This window comes from Schistocerca cancellata, chromosome 6 (genome assembly GCF_023864275.1).
Source record: "Schistocerca cancellata isolate TAMUIC-IGC-003103 chromosome 6, iqSchCanc2.1, whole genome shotgun sequence".
NCBI classification, from domain to species: Eukaryota; Metazoa; Arthropoda; class Insecta; order Orthoptera; family Acrididae; genus Schistocerca; species Schistocerca cancellata.
This window is the reverse complement of record NC_064631.1, coordinates 562511757-562534977: the sequence shown is the minus strand read 5'-3', so window position 1 is coordinate 562534977 and position 23221 is coordinate 562511757. Positions and strand designations below refer to the sequence as shown.

The following is a 23221-nucleotide window of genomic DNA, read 5'->3' as shown; positions in this document are numbered from 1 at the left end:
TCACTTATCATTCTGGCTTTGTAATAGTTTCTGTATCGTCAAGTACATAGTTTGCAAGATAAATATGGGTCACGGATTTTGTTGTAATCCTACATTCCAATCCAACTACTCCCTGAGCGCATGCCTAGTGTCTCAATCAGTGCGCCACCTCGCTCGGTGAATATCCACTGTCAGCACGGGCCACACTTCTTGAGAAAGCAGGCAGAATGACCGTGTGGGCACGTGCTGGTGGCAGACTGCCGACTGGAGCGAACGGGGGAAGCGAAGTCGCGTGACCGAAGGAGGGGAGAGAAACTCACGCCAGTCTTTTTGCTCGCAGCGTCGGCGTGACTGTCTGGCGTCGGGGACCTTCTAAGACTAGCGGGCAGCCTCAGTCGCGTTGCGGCGGCCGTGACGACCACACGCATCAGAGGTGAGTACGCGTACGGCGCATGCGCGACCTGTGACGTGCTACGTCACCACCTCCCAGCTCAAGTTGCGTCAGCGGCAAGCTAGCCGGCACCACGTGCGTGCTTCAGCCATTCAGTGCAATTTTCCCCTCGCGGTTGGCCACTACTGCACGCGAATAGCTCTGCCGGGTTGCGTCACGTTTGGCAGCAAGTTCCTTTCCTTAACGCTGATTTACGAGTCCCACTACAGCTAGAATTTGGATGCTCTGTGAACAACAAGGTTAGTTTCAGACCGCGGAGCCTTTACAATGCACGACTTTGTATGTGGTGATATCTATGCCAACCCAAAATTACACACGAAAAATTGTTTATCGCAACATAATACTTCATTCCTGACAAAATACTAATATAATTCACAACTTTTTTTTCTTTTAAGACGAAATGAAATTCATTTAACACGAAATAAAAATCGTTTGACACGAAAAATTTCGTTTCTCCGAGGAACATGTGTACCTGCTTTCAGCACTCCCGAAGTCACAAAGATTTAGTGGCTTATCTCTCTTTCTGTTAAACCGAAGAGACTGAACAACGGTTGGCGTTGTTGGTATATCATCGCTTGCGTATGGGTAAAGCCATTGTCAAAAAACAGTTCAGTTACTTTTCGATTTCGCTGATGGGTGTGTTGGAGTCGGTTAATCGTTCGTCAAAAATCAGCAAATTTATTATCAAAATCATTTAGTGTTTCCATTTTTAAATACAGCTACTGTGAACCTGTTTTTATGTGCAACGGCTGAGAAACCAAAGAAGTTCCTACTTTATTAAACTGTCCTGCAGTATCACTGTACGACTTCGTCGCAAACGGTGGTGTTGAGTTGTAGCGTCGGTTATGACAGAAGACATTTCGAGATCGTTCAGAGGTCGGAAGATCGCGTCGATATACTTGATGATAACGAATTTGACAATAAAATCAACATTGCAGTCCCACTTCCACTACCTTATAAATGCAGAACATCGGGAAAAATATGGACACCTCTTTATATGATCATTCGAATGGCGAACTGAATAAAACGATGGACGATGTCGAATAGTTTATTGAAATTTTAATGCTAAAGAAGACACTGAAAAAAAAAGCAGGTTTGCCCTAGAAACAACTGTATACTGCATAGAACTTTCAACGCACAGTATGTGTTTTTCAGAAGGAAATCCAACTACTGAACTATAATCGAACGGTATCGAAAATACAGTGCTCAGTTATTTTTATTTTTCTTGATTGCATTGTTTAAAATGAAATAAATGGCTCAAATGGTTCTGAACACTATGGGACTTAACATCTGAGGTCATCAGTCCCCTAGAACTTAGAACTACTTAAACCTAACTATCATAAGGACATCACACACATCCATGCCCGAGGCAGGATTCGAACCTGCGACCGTAGCGGTCGCGCGGTTCCAGACTGAAGCGCCTAGAACCGCTTGGCCACACCGGCCGGCTGAAATAAATATTTGATCTCTTCAGTACAATGTTAAATGTTCCAGTGTAGTTTAAAGTGCACCTCTAAAGACAGAACACGTTGCCACTATATAAAGAAAATGTTATCAGATGTGCAAGTCATGCCAAGTACGAGGCGTGTCTGGAAAACTAGCGCGGACTTTTTAAGACCTTAAGCGAACCGCGATTGTAGCTGACTGCTGTGTCATGCTCTGCCATTGGCTTTATTGGGCGCCACTATGGAGAAAACTGATTCTTTTTTATGACATCCGTTCAAGTTCTTTGTTGATCCTTTCACTCAGTTTTTTTTTACTACAGAGGCCAGCCAGCTCTCTGACCGAACACGTTGAGCTTCCGAGCCGGCAGATTAGCACACTGCTATACGGGCCGTGAACTTCCGAAAGTAACACCTTATTTATTCGTCACAAGGTTGAGTGCACCGCGTTCTAGACATCTCACTAACTAAAATTGTGACGGAAACAGACGCACTGACTTCTCACGCGCTGAAGTTCAGAACAAGATTTAGTTAGTACCTCTTCGACATTTATTAACAAAAACACGATCATAGCGATTACCAATCGAAATTTGTTACTTGACTGAAGACTTCTTGCTAGAAAGGACGCAACATGTTGTCTTGGTTGACGAGTCATCAACAGGTGTCCAAGTAATTTCTGGAACGTCCCAGTTAAGTTTGTTGGGGCCCTTGCTGCTGCATATTAATGGCGTAATAGTAACCTCAGACTGCAGATGATGTAGTTATGTATAATAAAGTGCTGTGTCTGAAAAGCTGCACAAATATTCAGTCAAATGTTGATAAGATTTCAGAGTGATGCAAAAATTACAACTTGATGTAAATGTTGAGAAATGTAAAATTGTACACTTCACAAAACGAAAAAAAAACTAATATCTTATGACTACAATGTCATCGAATCACAGGAGAAACCAGTTAAATTGTACAAATATCTGGGTGTTACAGTGTGTAGGGATATGAAATGGAACGATCACATAGGCTCAGTGATAAGTAAAACAGATGGCAAACATCGATTCATTGGTAAGATAATGGGGAACATGAAATAAGCATCCAAATTAACTTAGTCACAAAATTCTCGTGCGGTCCAAAATTGTTTAGTTGTATTGAAAAGTTGCACAATGCCTTTACTTAACAAGTGGTGTTGTGTGAACTGTCAAAAATTTATGAATAAATACTGATGATGTGAAAAAGCAACAATATTCCAGCGACTTCTACTGAAAGAAAAAAACCTTGGATCCGTTAATTGTAAAACATAAACAGGAACCGACATCCTAGACAACGAGACAGCCGTAGCAAGATACGAAACATTTATCTGCTGGTATAATGTTTCTGCCCTTACGAAATTAAACAAACGTTGACATCACTAAATAGTTAGTTCAAATTAGGATATTTACTTTCTGTACATCTACTAACATTTTGATACTAAGGGATACGTAACATTATAGAAGGGGCGAAAGAGATCTTAATTCCTGGTGGTGCACGAAGTACCCTCACCATGCACTTCGCTGTAGTTTGCTTAGTGCGAGTGAAGCTGTAGGTGGAAGGTCGACGAGGAGGTCATTAGAGACAACACACGTTTTCACAGGACGGGGCATGGTGAAGGAATTTGGCTGTGTTCGTGTCACAGGGAAACTACACATTATCTGAACCAGAATGAACTGCTCCCGTCTCGAAAGTGAGTCTATTGCCTTAAAGATCGCGCCACCTAGTCCGTCTAACAGGCGCATTAGTTAGGTAGAAAATCACTCTACCATACATCCACTTTCTTCTCATTTTTCTACTTGCTCACCATTAGTCTCCGAACTTTTTTGATAACGAGGAACAAGCTTTTTAAGCCGTCGGTACTGAATTGCACAGCCTGGTCTTTCCATCACACCAGCGCTGTAATTTTCACGACTTCATCAGCCTGCAAACACTGAAAAGTAGTTCATTTTTAAGACACACGTCGATTTCTCCATTTTCTGTGCGTCTTCCTCCCTCACAGCTGCTACACGCCAATTACAGCTGACACTCGTGCGATTGGAGGAATGGTCTAAGGCCACGGGCTTTAAATTCTCTTTGGAGAAGACCGTTTGTGTAGATTTTAACCGTTCCCGTTCTCTTTTTAATCTCCCTGTTTTAAAACTAGGAGACACTGTTCTCCCCTTTATGGAAAAAGTGAAGTATCTCGGGCTTATTTTTTATGAGAAGCTCACATGGTTGCCACACTTAAAGGATCTAAAAGTCCGCTGTTTCAAGGCTTTAAACGTCCTTAAATGCGTCAGTCATAGATCCTGGGGCGCTGACAGGGCACGTCTGCTCCAACTTTATAAGGCCTTTGTGCGACCTCGACTGGAATACGGATGTCAAGCTTATGGCTCTGCAAGACCTTCCTACCTCAAAATGTTGGATGTGATTCACCATGAGGGTATTAGGCTTTCAACGGGGGCTTATCGCACGAGTCCAGTTGCTAGTCTGTGTGTCGAGGCGGGAGAGCCTCCGCTGTCCATTCGGCGTCTTCTCCTCGTGGTACGGCACGCGTACAGGGCCAAGTCCACTCCTCTTTCATTGGCGTCCAACACTTTTTCCCAGCCGGCACTGGCACGTCTCTTCCGCCACCGTCCGGCGGCAACAAAGCCGTTTGGCATCCGTGCAAAGGAGAGTCTCGAGTCAGTACACCTGGAGGGCATTAAGGTACTCCACCAGGGATGGAGTAGGGGATCTCCCTGGCGACTACGAAGGCCAAGATTACTTCTTGATCTGGCTGCTTACAGGAAGTATTGTACCCCGGACCACCTTTTTAAAATTAAACTTACTGAGATTTTAGAACGCCATTCAGATTTTATTACTGTTTACACGGATGGGTCTAAACAGGGGGCTTTTATGGGGTGTTCTGCTGTGTTTCCCGATACTGTCCATCGGATACGGCTCCCAGAGCAGTTCTCAGTTTACTATGCAGAACTGTTTGCCATTCTGCAAGCATTAGAGCATATGCGCCCACATCGTGGCACGAAATTCATCATCTGCTCCGATTCCCAAAGTGCTCTACACGCTCTTGAACAGATGTACCCAGCAGATCGGATGGTGCAAGAGGTGCAGGACGCACTCCTGCTCTTGCAACAGCAGGATAAGGATGTAATTTTCTGCTGGGTTACAGGGCACATAGGGATTCCTGGAAATGAACTTGCAGATGCGGCTGCCAAGGAGGCTTGCTCCATCCCACCTCCTGCTCGCTGTTCCGTCCCCCTGCAGGCCGTTACGTCTTTCGTGACTCGGAAGGTCATGCGTTGGTGAGAGGCTCAGTGGCTGGACGTGAGGGATAATAAGTTGCGAGCGGTGAAGGATTCTGTCCGACCGTGGCTCACCTCCTTCCGACAACGACGCGCTGAGGAAGTAGCCCTTACACGGCTTAGAATAGGACATTGTCCTTTGACACATGGTTTTCTGTTACGTCGTGAGGAGCCACCAACGTGTCAGACATGTGGGACATAGCTGTCGATACGACATATTTTAACTGAGTGTGTTTTATATGCGGGTTTGAGGGAAGATTTCAGTTTCCCACCAGACCTACCCTCTCTTTTAACTAATAATGAGGCGAGTGTCGCTAGAGTTTTACGTTTTTGTGTGATGTCTGGCCTTCTTCCCAAAATATTGAGATTGAAGTCTTAATGAGCTGTCCAGTCGTTTGGTCACCCATTATTTGTAAGTGGTCACTCAGCCACCGTTAATTAATTATTTGTACCTGTTTGTACTGCTATTTTCTTTTTAGTTTTATCTCCCTGTTTTGATGTGCTGTGTCCAATCTTGCAATTTGAACGATACCAATTCTCTCACAATTTGGCTCTGAATTGAACTTTTGGGAACGGGCGCTGATAACCTCGCTGTTGTGCGCCCTAAAACACTAATCATCATCATCATCATCATCATCTTAAGACACATGTAAAGGAGACAATCATTGGGATCGAGCTCTTCAGTTCCCTTCTTTGTTCATTTACTGCCTGTTACCGCCCACGGACCCCATGTTTTATATTTGGGCCGTAAATTTTGTTTTCCTTTCGGCTAGAAATGTATTAACTTTGTTGTGGGCTATGTTTACATGGAATGCACTGCATCCTCTGATCCAACTGAACCGATCACTGACTGGAAATGGTTACTTTCAGCTACTTGGAGACCTTTTGCAGCCATTCGTGGACCTCATGATCCTAAACAACGATGGAATTTTTATTTATGACAGTCCACCATGGCACCGGTTTGAAGAACATCTGGACAATTAGAGCTCATGATCTGGCGACTCAGGTCTCCCGACATGAATGGCATCGACCATATATGGGACACAATCGAGAGGTCAGTTCGTGCACAAAATCCCACCGCTGCTACACTTTCACAACTATGGACGGCTATAGAGCCAGTATGGCTCAGTATTTATGTAGGGGACTTCCAGCGACTTCAGTCCATGCCGCGTCGAGATGCTGCACTACGTCGAGCAAAAGGAGGTCGATTTTTCGAAAGAGTCAGTCTTGCATTTGGTTTTTCTACAACTAATAAATGTAATATTTCCCGTTATTTTCGTTATGATACACTACTGGCCATTAAAATTGCTACACCACGAAGATGACGTTCTACAGACGCGAAATTTAACCGACGGGAAGAAGATGCTGTGGTATGCAAATGATCAGCTTTTCAGAGCATTCACACAAGGTTGGTGCCGGTGACGACACCTACAACGTGCTGACATGAGGAAAGTTTCCAACCGATTTCTCATACACAAACAGCAGTTGACCGGCGTTGCCTGTTGAAACGTTGTTGTGATGCCTCGTGTAAGCAGGACCACCACGTTTCCGACTTTGATAAAGGTCGGATCGTAGCCTATCGCGATTGCGGTTTATCGTATCGCGACATTGCTGCTCGCGTTGGCCGAGATCATATGATGCAGAATATGGAATCGATGGGTTCAGGAGGGTAATACGGAACGCCGTGCTGGATCCCAACGGCCTCGTATCACTAGCAGTCGAGATGACAGGCATCTTATCCGCATGCCTGTAACGGATCGTGCAGCCACGTCTCGATTCCTGAGTCAACAGATGGGGACGTTTGCAAGGCAGCAACCATCTGCACGAACAGTTCGACGACGTTTGCAGCAGCATGGAATATCAGCTCGGAGACCATGGCTGCGGTTACCATTGACGCTGCATCACAACAGACAGGAGCGCCTGCGATGGTGTACTCAACGACGCAAAACGTCATTTTTTCGGATGAATCCAGGTTCTGTTTACAGCATCATGATGGTCGCATCCGTGTTTGGCGACATCGCGGTGAATGCACATTGGAAGGGTGTATTCGTCATCGCCGTACTGGCGTATCACCCGGCGTGATGGTATGGGGTGCCATCGGTTACACGTCTCGGTCACCTCTTGTTCGCATTGACGGTACTTTGAACAGTGGACGTTACATTTCAGGTGTGTTAGACCCGTGGCTCTACCCTTCATTCGATCCCTGCGAAACCCTACATTTCGGCAGGATAATGCACGACCGCATGTTGCAGGTCCTGTACGGGCCTTTCTGGATACAGAAAATATCCGACTGCTGCCCTGGCCAGCACATTCTCCAGATCTCTCACCAACTGAAAACGTTTGGTCAATGGTGGCCGAGCAACTGGCTCGTCACAATACGCCAGTCACTACTCTTGATGAACTGTGGTATCGTGTTGAAGCTGCATGGGCAGCTGTACCTGTACACGCCATCCAAGCTCTGTTTGACTCAATGCCCAGACGTATCAAGGCCGTTATTACGGCCAGAGGTGGTTGTTCTGGTTACTGATTTCTCAGGATCTATGCACCCAAATTGCGTGAAAATGTAATCACATGTCAATTCTAATATAATATATTTGTCCAATGAATACCCGTTTACCATCTGCATTTGTTCTTGGTGTAGCAATTTTAATGGCCAGTAGCGTAGGTGTTCAAAATGTTCAAAATGTGTGTGGATTCCTAAGGGACCAAACTGCTGAGGTCATCGGTCCCTAGACTTACACACGACTTACACTAACTTATGCTAAGAACAACACACACACCCACTTCCGAGAGAGGACTCGAACCTCCGGCGGGAGGTTCGCGTCACGCAATCCGTGACATGGCGCCCAAGACCTCGCGGCCACTCCGCGCGGCTAAGATAGGTGTAGTTTGTCATTTCACTGATTTCTAGTTTAGGTCTTGGCGTTACAGACTGTTTGTACACTGTTTCCCTAGCCCAAGAATCGACTTATTTCATGGTTTTAATTCCACTTCGATTCATGATGGTGGTTTTATTTGGCCCCGAAAGTTTCTGTGCTTTTTTTAATATGTGATAAACAAGATAACCGCTTGTACAAATGAGGCTGTCGTGCTTCAGTAGTATCAGGATTTCTCTAGTGAACCTCAGTCAGGCATCTGCTACCCCGCACCACTTTTGCGTGGACGTTCCACCTAATTTCGCACCGGCAGTGTACTCATAGATATTTTACGGTTGTTACTGTTTCCTGTGATTTATCGCCAGCAGTATAATCGAACATTATTTGGCCTTTCCGCTTGTTTATGCACAATGCACAGGAATGCAGGTCTTCCTGCATTTTGTTAGAGTTTTCAGGCGTTACAGCTTTCCTATATGCAGCAGCATCATCCGCGAATGGTCAATCAAATCAGTTGAGGCACTGGGACTCATAAGGGCCCAAAGCACAAAGTTTTGATAAAAATAGATATTTGTAACTGGCAAAAATAGATATTTGTAATTGGAAAAATAGATATTTGTGAAGATCAAATTCGCAAGCAAACCACCAGTGTCACTGGTCAGACTTTGTTTTTTTAACCAAGTCTCACCACCATACATTTCTCATAAAAATCGTGTACCCACTCTGTGTTTCGAAGTTCTGATTATTATTAGAATTATTATTATTAATGTTGATCTACGAAATTTTCAAAGATAGGCTTGTAGCAATAGCGCCTTTTTGATTATTGTATAGTTTGTAATTAATATTAAAGTAGAATTAGAACATGGAGAACAGATATTTAATGGACCACACATGCAACTGTTGCCTATCCCAACACTTCATGGTCCTCGCTATAACCATCTTCATTAAAACATACTCTGGTTTGGGGTTCAGATAAAGTTGTCTGTTCACTTCAGGTATCAAATCTAATAGTTTTGTTAATTGTTTGTGTTTCATATTTGATCCAGTAGTATTTCAAGGTTGATATTTGGCTTCTGCCTACGTATTTGAGCACTAGATTTTGCAAACTGAAGAGAAATAACAAACTGTAGTCTCCATCGGTGTGACTTGACGAAAATGGTCGTCTCCCACGACTCGATTGAAGAAAATACAGGACGGAAAAGCTTAAAGTAGCCCCTAAAGTGTAAAGGAAATGAGTGAAATTACAGAGACAAAGATGTGAAATGGACTTATCATTTATTAACAGTGAAAAATGCTGTGAAGTATTTTTCACAGCATTTATAGAAGATGCTGAAAGTGACCTGTTGCTATATCAGTACACATCTGTGCATGTCTAAACATACTCAGATACACCTAGTGTAAAGTTTAAATATCTATGGCGGCAACTTCACGGCTGATGTTGTCTTTTAGTTCGTGAACTGTGGGTGGATTTCTTTCATAGACCTTGCTCTTCAATTGTTCACACAGGAAGAAATCTTATGTTGTTAGATCCGACGAACGTGGTGGCCATAAATGTTAGCTGAAGTTCCACCCTCAGAGAGGACATCATGGACTCGTTCCAGGGTTCCTTAGCCGCGCGAGGTTAGCCTAGCGGTCTCAGGCGCTGCAGTCGTGCACTGTGCGGCTGGTCCCGGCGGAGGTTCGAGTCCTCCCTCGAGCATGGGTGTGTGTGTTTTCGTCCTTAGGATAATTTAGGTTAAGTAGTGTGTAAGCTTAGGGACTGATAATCTTAGCAGTTAAGTCCCATAAGATTTCACACACATGTGAACATTTGAACAGGGTACCTTAGACGTGTGGCATGTCGCACCATCGTGCTGCAAGCAGCAATTGTCTTTCATATTCAGTAAGTTGAGCACAAAATGTATCAAAAGTCTTCATATATGCAACCGTGTTGAGGGAAGTATAAAAAAAAAAATATCGGTCCAATGATGTATTTGTGTGTTCCAGCTGAACCGCACGAAACTCCGATTTTTTCATTACAGAGTGTTTGCTGACAACTTAGGATTCTCCGTAGTCATGTACCTCGTGTTCTGTGAATTCACACGACCGGAAAGATGAAACCATGCTTTATCACTCATGATGTAATGGAAATGGCCTAATAAATCATGGTTGATGTTATTCAAAAGCCGCGTGCAGTAATCTACACGCTCCTGACTGTAATTCACCGCCGGCCGAAGTGGCCGTGCGGTTAAAGGCGCTGCAGTCTGGAACCGCAAGACCGCTACGGTCGCAGGTTCGACTCCTGCCTCGGGCATGGATGTTTGTGATGTCCTTAGGTTAGTTAGGTTTAACTAGTTCTAAGTTCTAGGGGACTAATGACCTCAGAAATTGAGTCCCATAGTGCTCAGTGCCATTTGAACCATTTATTTTGTAATTCTCCCGTAATTGCTCCACAATCGTCACACGATATGGCTTCAAGTTAAGCCTTTTCAATATCCGCTGGCAGCTCCTACTTAATGCTCGTGTTGGGCCAGTTTACGTGTAGACGTCTTTGGGCTCTGAACAATTCTTCGCCGAAAGTCTGCAGTAACTTCTGGTGTGCGACCTGAAGGTTTTTTTTTTCGTTTTACATTTTTCACAGATTGTTAAGTTCATCAATTTTTATACAGACCCAATTGCTCTCTTTGTTGGTAGATAGTGCTCTATCCGGATATTTGACCCCGAAAACTTCGCGAGTTTCCTTAATTGAACCTGTTTTCACATATGCTTCCACAACTGCAATTGTTTCTTCTGTCGAGAAAGTCATTTTACAGACCGCAAAGACAAACGTCTAACTTCACTGATAAAATAAACTGAAATGCTGACAGAAAATTGCTAGCAGTCGACTATTGCGTGAAATTTTCTATTGTGGTAGCTGTTTACTCTATTTCAGAAGTCGAAAAGTTGCATTCGCATTCAAAGATAAGGAGGACTACTTTTAACAGCTCCGCCCAGTAGTACGTTTAAACAGCAGTTCATGGCAACCTATTGAAAACTTCAGCATTGTAAAATTTCTAAAATGTACATTTTTCCACAGACTTCAACTTTTGGTTTGATAGAGAGATCGGTAACGCTCCTAAACGTTCTGAGATCTTGCCCATTTTAAAGACTGCAATCCTGAAACCGTGGAACGTGGGGTTATGATAAGGCTTCCGTCAGAGAAACTAGTGAAACAGCTTTTCGTAAATATTCGTATATACAGTGTAGTAGTAGTACAGCACTAAGCTGGCTCACCGTAAGATCAACACATGTCAAGACCATGCATACATGCTACAGTCTCAAAATCGACGATGGTGTAGTTTAGTTCCTTACGGTTCTCAGCACCACATTTAAATACAGGGTGTTTCAAAAATGACCGGTATATTTGAAACGGCAATAAAAACTAAACGAGCAGCGATAGAAATGCACCGTTTGTTGCAATATGCTTGGGACAACAGTACATTTTCAGGAGGACAAACTTTCGAAATTACAGTAGTTACAATTTTCAACAACAGATGGCGCTGCAAGTGATGTGAAAGATATAGAAGACAACGCAGTCTGTGGGTGCGCCATTCTGTACGTCGTCTTTTTGCTGTAAGCGTGTGCTGTTCACAACGTGCAAGTGTGCTGTAGACAACATGGTTTATTCCTTAGAACAGAGGATTTTTCTGGTGTTGGAATTCCACCGCCTAGAACACAGTGTTGTTGCAACAAGACGAAGTTTTCAACGGAGGTTTAATGTAACCAAAGGACCGAAAAGCGATACAATAAAGGATCTGTTTGAAAAATTTCAACAGACTGGGAACGTGACGGATGAACGTGCTGGAAAGGTAGGGCGACCGCGTATGGCAACCACAGAGGGCAACGCGCAGCTAGTGCAGCAGGTGATCCAACAGCAGCCTCGGGTTTCTGTTCGCCGTGTTGCAGCTGCAACACGGCAACCCCTCAGCGCCGCTACCATTGCTGCACGAGAGACATTCACTAACGATTTAGTGCACAGGATTGATGATGGCGATATGCATGTGGGCAGCATTTGGTTTACTGACGAAGCTTATTTTTACCTGGACGGCTTCGTCAATAAACGGAACTGGCGCATATGGGGAACCGAAAAGCCCCATGTTGCAGTCCCATCGTCCCTGCATCCTCAAAAAGTACTGGTCTGGGCCACCATTTCTTCCAAAGGAATCATTGGCCCATTTTTCAGATCCGAAACGATTACTGCATCACGCTATCTGGACATTCTTCGTGAATTTGTGGCGGTACAAACTGCCTTAGACGACACTGCGAACACCTCGTGGTTTATGCAAGATGGTGCCCGGCCACATCGCACGGCCGACGTCTTTAATTTCCTGAATGAATATTTCGATGATCGTGTGATTGCTTTGGGCTATCCGAAACATACAGGAGGCGGCGTGGATTGGCCTCCCTATTCGCCAAACATGAACCCCTGTGACTTCTTTCTGTGGGGACACTTGAAAGATCAGGTGTACCGCCAGAATCCAGAAACAATTGAACAGCTGAAGCAGTACATCTCATCTGCATGTGAAGCCATTCTGCCAGACACGTTGTCAAAGGTTTCGGGTAATTTCATTCAGAGACTACGCCATATTATTGCTACGCATGGTGGATATGTGGAAAATATCGTACTATAGAGTTTCCGAGACCGCAGCGCCATCTGTTGTTGAAAATTGTAACTACTGTAATTTCGAAAGTTTGTCTGCCTGAAAATGTACTGTTGTCCCAAGCATATTGCAACAAACGCTGTATTTCTATCGCTGCTCGTTTAGTTTTTATTGCCGTTTCAAATATACCGGTCATTTTTGAAACACCCTGTATATCCTGAATAGTATTGCTCCTATAATTCTGCCTTGGGGTAATCCGAAAGTTACCGTATTTTTGTAACTGATGACTTCGCCCCAATAGCAACAACGTGCTTAGGTCTGTGTGATAGGGTGTTCTGATTACAGACGGTCCGATATTGCTTAAGTTTGTCTGTTTTTCCCTAAACGACTGTGTGAAACTGTACCGGACGCCTTCTGAACGACAACGGGCAATACGTTAATATGTCGGTGTTTTCTACGAATAATCCTACGAGTCTCGTTGACAAAATGTGCGAGCCGAGTTACCCGCAAAGCAGATTCTTTTGTCTCACTGTATGCAAGCGTGAGAGATTGACGTTAGTGAATTATGTCTGTGGTTGTGTGTATATTTTTGGCATCTTTACGTGCTTTACTCGAGTATACCCTAGTGTGTCTCTGAAAAGACATGGAGACTGTCCCATACGTCTTGACCCCCCATATAACTTATTGTTCGGAAGTAAAATAAAAACTGTAGCAAGCAAATGTTCTGCAGCTACCTGGACAGCATTAACCATGATCATGAATGTCTTTCTTGTAACTCTGTTTGTTACGAAGATGTGAAAAGCAGCACGTCTTCGTTAAATAGAACCTTATAAAATTTATTCGGTAATCCACTTTCTCTCCTCAATATCTTTTCAAAACCATATCATAGTTTGCTAATCACGTAAACATGACTTTATTAAACACTTAACACCAAACTGACTCTCCTGCTCTAGCATCCGAGGTAACTTGCGAGAGTTGATAGCAAGCATATGGAAACGTATGGAAAACGCACACTGGTTACTCAGTCAACCCTTCAGTTGAACGTTTATGTGAGTACACCAAAGAAGAACTTAAGCCTTCAACTGAAAACAGTTGCCCGAATGACTGGTGCGCATTTTCCACATATTTCCATATGTTTACTTTCAACTTTAGCAAGTGGACGAGCTACGTTACTGTGGTTACATTGGGTGTGTGCTAGTATAGGGGTATCAGTTTTGTGTTACGAGTTCAACAACGGATATTGACGTGAATGGCACAATGCGATCATCTTTAACGATCGTTTCATTTATGCTCACGTTATATGATGTTCAGATGCAGTGAAGTGAAGCTTACACCCGTATTTTGGACGTCTAATCTACATCACAGCTTCACTGCACTTGCCAGTCATATAAGTTTCCAGGCTTTTTATGTATCGTAGATATGTTCTCACACTTACTTACGAGACAACTGATTTATATAACCCAATACGTATTTTTTGATTCCTCCCACCCCCTACCGCTGAGGACATCATCCGATTCCTCACCATTGTCCTGCAGAATGTACATCCTTTTCAGCGCCCACACACCCTCCAACAGATCTCCCTCGCCGCCCGATCCGTTTTCCACCTCAAAATGTACGCCACCTACTCTAAAAACCAGGCCCATTTCACCTTCTCCCGTCTTGACACCCTCGTTTAAATCCCTGTCATGGCGCGACAGCAACGTATCCTTTTCAACAACATCCGCTCCCTTCCTGCAAACAAGAACCTCTTTCTCCATACCCTTGCCACCCACCGCGTGGACGCCTTCCTCCTTAATGAAACCTTCCTCCAACCCCACCACACCGTCCACACTTCGCCCTACCTCCTCCACCGCTCCGATAATCCCCTCCCGATTGCGCGTGGCGGAGTTGCCATTGGGCACCACCGCCAGATCCCTGTTCGGCTCCAACCTCTCCTTCCCGACCCCACCGAACACCTGATCCTTAGTCTCTTCTTCCCTGGCCTTACCGTTACCTGCGCCACCATCTATGTCCGCCCTAACGCCCCTCTTCCCTTCGACTTCCTCTCCCACATTGACTGTACCTTCTCCTCCTACGTGATCGCCGCCGACCTCAACATACATAGTCGTTCCGCCGCCCAGTTACGGCGGTGGCATCGGTTCCTCTCCTCCCTTCAAGGCGACCTCATTCCCATCCCCCAGCACACCCGTCCCGAATCCGACTCCACTCCTGATGTTATCCTATCTTCCCCCAACCTCCTTGGCCGCATAACGGTGGATGTCCTGGAGCCTATTGGTAGCGACCATCTCCCTGTCCTCCTCACCATTTCAGACGGTCGTCGCCCTCGCCCCGACCCTCGTACTGATCCTCCCCCTAAGTATGTCCACGACTATTCCCGAGCCGACTGGAATGCCTACCGGGATACCCTTTCCACCCAGGTCGATAGCCACCCTCTCACCTACCACCACCCTGACGATGTCACCCATATCAACTCGTCCAAGTTCTGGTTGGCGTTCCGTCGCCTTACCGGAACTAAACCCTCCCCCTACTATCCTCTTCTCCACGATGATCACCCCTTCCCTGACACCCTTAGTAAGGCCAACCACTTTGCCTCCTACCTCTCCGATGTTTTTTCCATCCCTGATGATCCCCAGTTCGATTACTCCCTCTTCCCGGATATCCGCGATCGAACTGACACTTCTGTCCCTCCCCTCGCTCCTGGTTTTCAGTACTTGGACAACATTACACACACGGAACTCAATGCCCCTATCACTACACAGGATCTCATTGATACACTCCGCACAAAACGCAACACCGCTCCTGGTCACGATCGTGCCACCTACCGTCACCTTCGTGAAGCTCCTGTCTCTTTCCTCTCCACCCTGGCCAGGCTCTATAATGTAGTCCTGTCCACCAGTTACTACCCCGACCTGTGGAAAACCTCCCGTATCCTCATGTTCCTTAAACCTGGCAAACCGCCGTCCGCCGTCTCCTCCTACCGTCCCATCAGCCTTACCTCGGTCTTCAGCAAGGTCCTGGAATCTATCCTCACCCGCCGCATCCACCAGCATCTCCGCCAGCACCGCCTCCTTCCCGTCACCCAGTGTGGCTTTCGGCCGTCCTTCTCTTCCGACGATCTTCTCCTTCACCTCACTCATCTCCTTTCCGAACAGCTTAATTCCCGTCGCTCCGCAATCTTCCTCTCCCTTGACCTCGAACGCGCTTATGACCGCGTCTGGCATTCCGGTCTCCTCTTCAAGCTCCAAACCTTTGCCCTTCCCGTTAACTACGTCCGTCTGATCGGTTCCTTTCTCTCCCGCCGTCCTTCCTATGTCACCATCCATAACACAGATTCCTACACCTTTTTCCCCTCCGCCGGTGTGCCCCAAGGCTCCGTCCTCTCCCCCCTTCTGTACCTTTTGTACACGGCGGACATGCCGCCGCCGTCGCCCCCCGTCCACCTCCTCCAGTTTGCCGATGACACCGCCTTCCTCGCCCTTGCCCCCACCCTGCAATGCTCCCAACGCCTACTCCAATCCCATCTTGACCGGTTCACCGCTTGGTGCAACCAGTGGTTGCTCAAGGTCAATCCCTCCAAAACCCAGGCGATCATTGTAGGCAAAACCACCCCTACCTTCCGCCTCCTTGATTTCTATCTCACCGTCTATGGCCGTCCTATCGCCCTCACTCCCACCCTTAAGTACCTTGGCGTCACCCTCGACCGTCGCCTCTCCTGGACTCCCCATCTCCAGATGATCCAAGCCAAGGCACGTTCCCGACTCCGTCTCCTCAAGCTCCTTTCCAGCCGCACGTGGGGTCTGGACCCCTCCACAATCCTCCACACCTATAAATCCCTCATCCGCCCTAGCCTTTGTTACGCCCATCCAGCCTGGATCTCCGCCCCCCCTACCTTCTATAAATCCCTCCAAATCCTTGAACGCCATGCTCTCCGCCTTGCCTATTGCATCTGTCTCCCCTCCCCCACGCGGACCCTGTATGATCTCATCCCCTTCCCCCACCTCCTCCTTTTCCTTGAAAGGATACGGATCCTGTACACCTCCCGTAAACTTGATCCTCCTCACCCGCTAGTGTCCCCGATCCTCTCCCACCCCCGCCCGCTGCCGCGCCTGTATTCCCACGTCCCACCCGGTCTCCATCTCTCCACCCTCCTTACCCTCTCCCAAGGTGGCTTCCACTAGCTCCCCCTCCCTGATGATGTCCTCGTCCCCTCCATCTACCCCTCTTATCAACTTTGACCCTGCCCCCCCCCCACTTCCGATGTCCTTTCCCTTAGGCACCCTCCCTCCCTTCTCTTCCCTTCCCTTCTCTTTCTTTTCCCCCGTCCCCTCCCTCCACCCCTCTACCCCCGGGCTTCCCCTCCCCCTTCCTCTCTCCTCCCTCTCTCCTCTGCCCGTGGCGTCTCTGCTCTCCCCTCTCGCTCTCCCACTCCCCCTCCTCCTCCTCCTCCTCCTCCTCCTTCTCCTCCCTTGGCAGGTCCCCAGACTCGCACACGCAAAGTGAACATTCGCGCACCGGAGATCATCGCCCTCGGTTTAGTGTCTGTGCCGTCGTGTTTGTGCCTCAGTGTTTTTCGCCGTCCACGCTCCTTCGTTCACATGTGTCGTCTAACTCGTCAGTGTTTGTGCACAGTGCCGACAGTTTTCTTGTTTGTTTCGTCGAGTGTGAACGGCTTCATGTTTTTTAATTATTGTATCTACTGTTTTTTAACCGCCAATCTGTTCCTTATATGTCTCCCTTTCTTTTTTATTGTCATGCTTATGGCTGAAGAGCGGAGTAAACTTTTCCGCTGCCAGCCCACCTTGTATGGGGTGTTCAAATTACAATAAAGAAAAAAAAAATTGATTCCTCTGCTACGACCATCCCACCTGGATGTCCGCCCCTCCTACCTTTTACAAATCCCTTCAAATCCTAGAACGCCACGCGCTCTGCCTCGCATATCGCATCTGCCTCCCCTCTCCCACACGGATCCTGTATGACCTCATTCCATTCCCGCACGTCCTCCTTTTCCTTGAATGGATACGGATCCTCTACACCTCCCGTAAACTTGATCCCCCTCACCCACTTGTGTCTCCCATCCTCTTCCATCCCCGTCCACTGCCGCACCTGTATTCCCACGTCCCACCTGCTCTCCATCTCTCTACTCTCCATACCCTCGCCCAAGGTGGCTTCCGCCAACTTCCCCTCCCTGATGTTGCCCTCATCCCCTCCATCTACCCCTCCTACCAATTTTGATCCTCCCCTTCCACCCCCTGTATTTTTTCCCAAGGGCACCCTCTCTCCCTACCCTCCCTCCCCCCTTCCTCCCTCCCTCCTCTCCCCTGGGCTTCCCCTACCCCCTACCTTCTTTCCTCCCCCTCCCCTCTCCTCTGCCACTGTCATCTACACCCTCCCCTCTCCCTCCTCCACCGCCTTTTCCCTTTGGCAGGTCCTCGGACTTGTACACGACCAGTGAACATTCGCGCACCGGAGATCATCGCCATCGGTTTTTTGTGTACCAACGTGTTAGTGCCTTTGTGTTTCACAGTCCGTGCCCCTCTGCTCCTCGTTCACATGTGTCGTTTCTGTCATCTATGTTTGTGTATCAGTGCTGAATTTTTTTTTATTTCGCTACGCCTGTGAACAGCTCCATGTGTTTTACTTTGTGTGTCTACTGTTCGTTATCCATCATTTTCTTTATGCTTTTCTATCTCTTCATCTGTACTAATTGTAATGTCTGTGGCCAAAGAGCGGTGTCGTTTTGCCCCTGCCGGCCTACCTTGTATAAGGTATAAAATGACAATAAAGGAAAAAAAATTGACAATCAAAAAAAATTGACAATCAGTCGACTCTCTGGTAAGTTAATATGGCTAAGACTTCGGCTCCTCCCTCACCACGACCCCTACGTCCTCGAACGCCATGCACTCAGCCTAGCCTTTCGGGTCTGCTTACCTTCCCCCACCCGAATCCTCTGTCAGCATATAAAATTCCCCGCCCTACTGCTACATCTTGACACTTGCGAGTATTCTGCGTTACCTGTAAGTTTGACACTGCCCACCCATTAGTTTTCACCGGATCACTGGTTCTGATACCCAACCGAGCCCCTTCCACCACGCTTCCGCAGCACTACACCTCCACACTGTCCACGTCCTCTCCAAACGAATTGCATCCTGATGAATACCCGTCCTACCAGATATAAAGGAAACCACCCCATCTCCCCTGATCTACATCTACATCTACATCTACATTTATACTCCGCAAGCCACCCAACGGTGTGTGGCGGAGGGCACTTTACGTGCCAGTGTCATTACCTCCCTTTCCTGTTCCAATCGCGTATGGTTCGCGGGAAAAACGACTGTCTGAAAGCCTCCGTGCGGGCTCTAATCTCTCTAATTTTACATTCGTGATCTCCTCGGGAGGAAGTAGGGGGAAGCAATATATTCGATACCTCATCCAGAAACGCACCCTCTCGAAACCTGGCGAGCAAGCTACACCGCGATGCAGAGCGCCTCTCTTGCAGAGTCTGCCACTTGAGTTTGTTAAACATCTCCGTAACGCTATCACGGCTACCAAATAACCCTGTGACGAAACGCGCCGCTCTTCTTTGGATCTTCTCTATCTCCTCCGTCAACCCGATCTGGTACGGATCCCACTCTGATGAGCAATACTCAAGTATAGGTCGAACGAGTGTTTTGTAAGCCACCTCCTTTGTTGATGGACTACATTTTCTAAGGACTCTCCCAATGAATCTCAACCTGGTACCCGCCTTACCAACAATTAATTTTATATGATCATTCCACTTCAAATCGTTCCGCACGCATACTCCCAGATATTTGACAGAAGTAACTGCTACCAGTGTTTGTTCCACTATCATATAATCATACAAGCTTCCTCTCCACTCTTCTGTGCCCACATCCTAAGGCTTGGCCCGCAACTGCACCTTCTCAAATCCTTCCTCCAAACATTCAACCACATAAAAACCCTCCTACACACTACCCTTGATCCTATGTTCCCACAATACCCTTATCCCTGGCAGTTTACATCCACTCATCACTTCACTCATCCATTTATCGATTTTCATCAGTCACCTCATCGGCCTTTTACCTTTTAACTTACGCAACTGGCCGTCTGTTTTTACCTATTCGCATGAAACACAGCTTTTCCGTTCATCTGTATCTATATTTTAATTAGACAACGAATCAGACTTTTATACTTTCATTTATGCAGCTGATCATCTGTTTTTTTATTGTGAAAAACCTTCATTTTTGTCAATCACTATGTCCAATTTTTATCCTATGTTTTAATTTTTTTATTCTCACGTGGCTGAAGAGCGGCAAATTGTACCCACTGACAGCACCCCCCCCCCCCCCCACCCCCCAGCCCATACTGGGGGAGGAGGATAAATAACAATAAAGAAAAAATTTCGACAATTACTTATGTTTCACACAAGTCAGACGATTTTTGACGTTGTAACACTTGAAAATGGCCTAAGGCCGAAATCTAGATAGTGAAATCCACTCATTATACAGAGTCAAATGGTGGAAACATCTTTTTGTTAAACAACATTTGCTTAATACAATTTTTTGTTTTGCTTCTCAACAAAAGATTAGTTGGGGTGGTCAAGATAATTGGACATTGTGTATGATTCGATTTGGTCCATTACAGCCGGCCGCTGTGGCCGAGCGGTTCTAGGCGCTTCAGTCCGGAACCGCGCTGCTGCTACGGTCCCAGGTTCGAATCCTGCCTCGGGCATTGATATATGTGGGGTCCTTAGATTAGTTAGATTTAAGTAGTTCTAAGTCTAAGGAACTGATGACCTCAGATGTTAAGCCCCGTAGTGCTTAGAGCCATTTTTTTCCATTACAAATGGTTGGTGAAAGCCTGCGTCTGTATAAACAGTAGGTTTGTTTATGAAGTAACTTTTCTGCTACCAGTCAAGACTTTCTTTATAATTATATTTTGCATGGCGCGTTTGGGAAATTATTCCCATTATCAAGTGCGTGTTCTGAGTGCTACGCCATTTATTCTTGACGTTTCGGATGTGTGAGGTACTGCAGTGTTCTGCTGTCGTTACGATTATATGTAAAAATATGCACAATTTAACTAGCGATCGATCTTTATATAGAGTTAGTGGTGAAATTTAAAAGAACTTCTACTTACGGTTTTCTTGTGCCGCACTTGTGCGGAAACTCAAACATACTAAACTTCACACACAAATTTCTGTGCACAATACGCAATGAAAATAGCAGTAGCACATGAACAAGCAGTTACATAGATGTTTTTAAATGAAATCAACAGAGATAACGCTATAGGATTTCCAGAGAGTATTTACACTTTCGTACGGAGAGTATCTATCTTCATAATCGGGATCATTATGTGCTTCTATATATTGTCTTGCAATGATATTTATTACTGTGTTTCACTATTTTTATTTAATATGGTACAATTAGTAGAACAGTTATTACATGCAATGTCATAGTCAAGTATGATTATTTAGATACATGTTAATCATCAGCCGATTTACGTAGCTGAAACTTTGTCTACATCTTTGTTTGACTCTTTGCTAAGAAGTTGTATAGGTGCCTGTGTATCATATATCTTTTGTCGCTGACAAGGTTTTCGCCTTGAGAGAGTTAGTATGCCGAAGATACCATTTCTTGCAATTTTGTCGTATTTTGCTGTCTTCGGTGGTAACTAAAGAGAACCAGGTGAAGGTCGTCTTCGACGCAGCAGTCACAATACGGAGATGGGACCATTCTGAGTCGATAAAAGTAATGGCGGAACCTCCAGCGATAAATGTAACCTGCGATATTGTCACTTGGATGCTGCTGTTGAAATCACTTTTGTCATAGCATGGATACTGCTGCAAAACCTTTTCCTTTACTCACGCAATATGCGTGTAGCTTTTCATTTCACTGATTTTTAATTTGGGTGCCGACAGTACAGAGAAAGTTATACTGTCCGTCATATTTCATTGATCCAGACTATACGGCCTCGTGAGCCGAGGCATTGACTTCTTCATTGCCCCTAATTCCACCGTGACCTTTTGCCCAGAATGTGATGATGGTTGTATTTTGGCTTGGAAGCTACTGTGCATCTTCTACGACGCCCTACGCAAGATAATTGTTTGTGTTGTTGTAGTTCTTTAACATCATCAGAGCCGATCATGAGTCTGATGACATCAATATTGTATCCTCCGAGAACCCTTTCGTTTAGCTGAGTACCTCTAGGATTGTTGTGAGTTCAGCTGTAAGGATGGCTGCTACTGTCGGTATTGTAAATTTGTTTTCCCTGTGGCGACATACTGTCGAAGAGTACACTGCCTACTCCACCGCAGTTTATGGAAGCATTACTCTAAGTCGATCTAGCAGGCAGCACTGAGATAAGTTTCTGGCAAGGATCTTTTCACTGATTTGGTCACAGGTGAAAGACAAAGTGCACGAATGTTTGGTACGGCTGTGGTATTTGAATACCATGTATAGAAACAGTTGAGATTCTGGAAGGTGGCAGAGGACTTCCTAACATAAATCCGCTAGAGATGGAAATTGTTTCTTCAACAAAACCTGTAAACATGCCACTTAAACGTGAATTTGGGGTCTTAACGAATAGTCTCTCCTGCATCTCCAGCATGATGGGGTTGGAATCGATCCGCAACTTCTTTCTGATTACAAAAAATGGTTCAAATGGCTCTAAGCACTATGGGACTTAACTTCTAAGGTCATCAGTCCCCTAGAACTACTTAAACCTAACTAACCTAAGGACATCACACACATCCATGCTCGAGGCAGGATTCGAACCTGCGACCGTAGCGGTCGCGCGGTTCCAGACTGTAGCGCCTAGAACCGCTCGGCCACCCAGGTCGGCTCTTTCTGATTACATAGACCATTATAAAAACCGTCTTAAGTTGCGCAGGAAGAACAATTATTTATTCATGACCAGTTAGGACTGCTTGTCCATTATCATATCAGCCACAAATGTGAGTCTTCCGCTGCAACAGTCACACAAGCGGAAAATTGAGCGTGAAATCAATAAGTGTGATAGTGGATAACGTGGCCTCCAGATTTGCTCATTCACTCTGATAGCGATGATCACATGTGGAGGCCACGTTTTCTACTATCACACTTATTAACCTATAACCAGTTTTCTGCTTATATGACCGGTGTGACACAAGATTTATATTTTTGGCTGATTTGATAATGGAGTCCGAAACCGGATATCAATAAATAAATATTCTTCCAGTGCAGCTTAAGACGGTTATCATAACTGTTTTCCAGTAGTCTGTTTTGTGTTAATTTGATAAGTACTTGTCCTCTGTGGTTGTTGCGAAAGGTAGTTTCTAAAGGGCTCGTCTGCTGCAGTATTTCCCATCAAATCACAATTTGACTGCATGATGATTCTGATGTCGCCAGCTGCACTCGTAGTTAATCTATGATATCCAGTGTGGACGAGAATGCTGACGCATGGTAATCCTCACTAGGTTTTTTGAGTGTAAGGTGCAGTGGTTGTGGGTATGCATGAATTTATTTATTTATTTATTTTATTTATTTATCTCTTGTTCCGGTGATCCATGTTGTGA

The 23221-nt window shown here is 45.7% G+C and overlaps 1 protein-coding gene across 2 annotated transcripts in view; it reads left to right on the top strand.

Moving 5' to 3' along the window:
• Nucleotides 1-332: 332 nt before the first annotated feature.
• The window catches only part of LOC126191086 (solute carrier family 52, riboflavin transporter, member 3-B-like), a 113467-nt gene continuing 90578 nt past the window's right edge, over nucleotides 333-23221 (top strand). The window contains exon 1 of one of the 2 annotated variants that reach the window (XM_049931808.1): nucleotides 333-412. The gene's annotated coding sequence lies outside the window, so the exon portion shown is untranslated. Of the gene's footprint in view, nucleotides 413-554; nucleotides 670-23221 lie in introns of those variants that run through there. The other variant, XM_049931811.1, reaches the window with a different exon arrangement.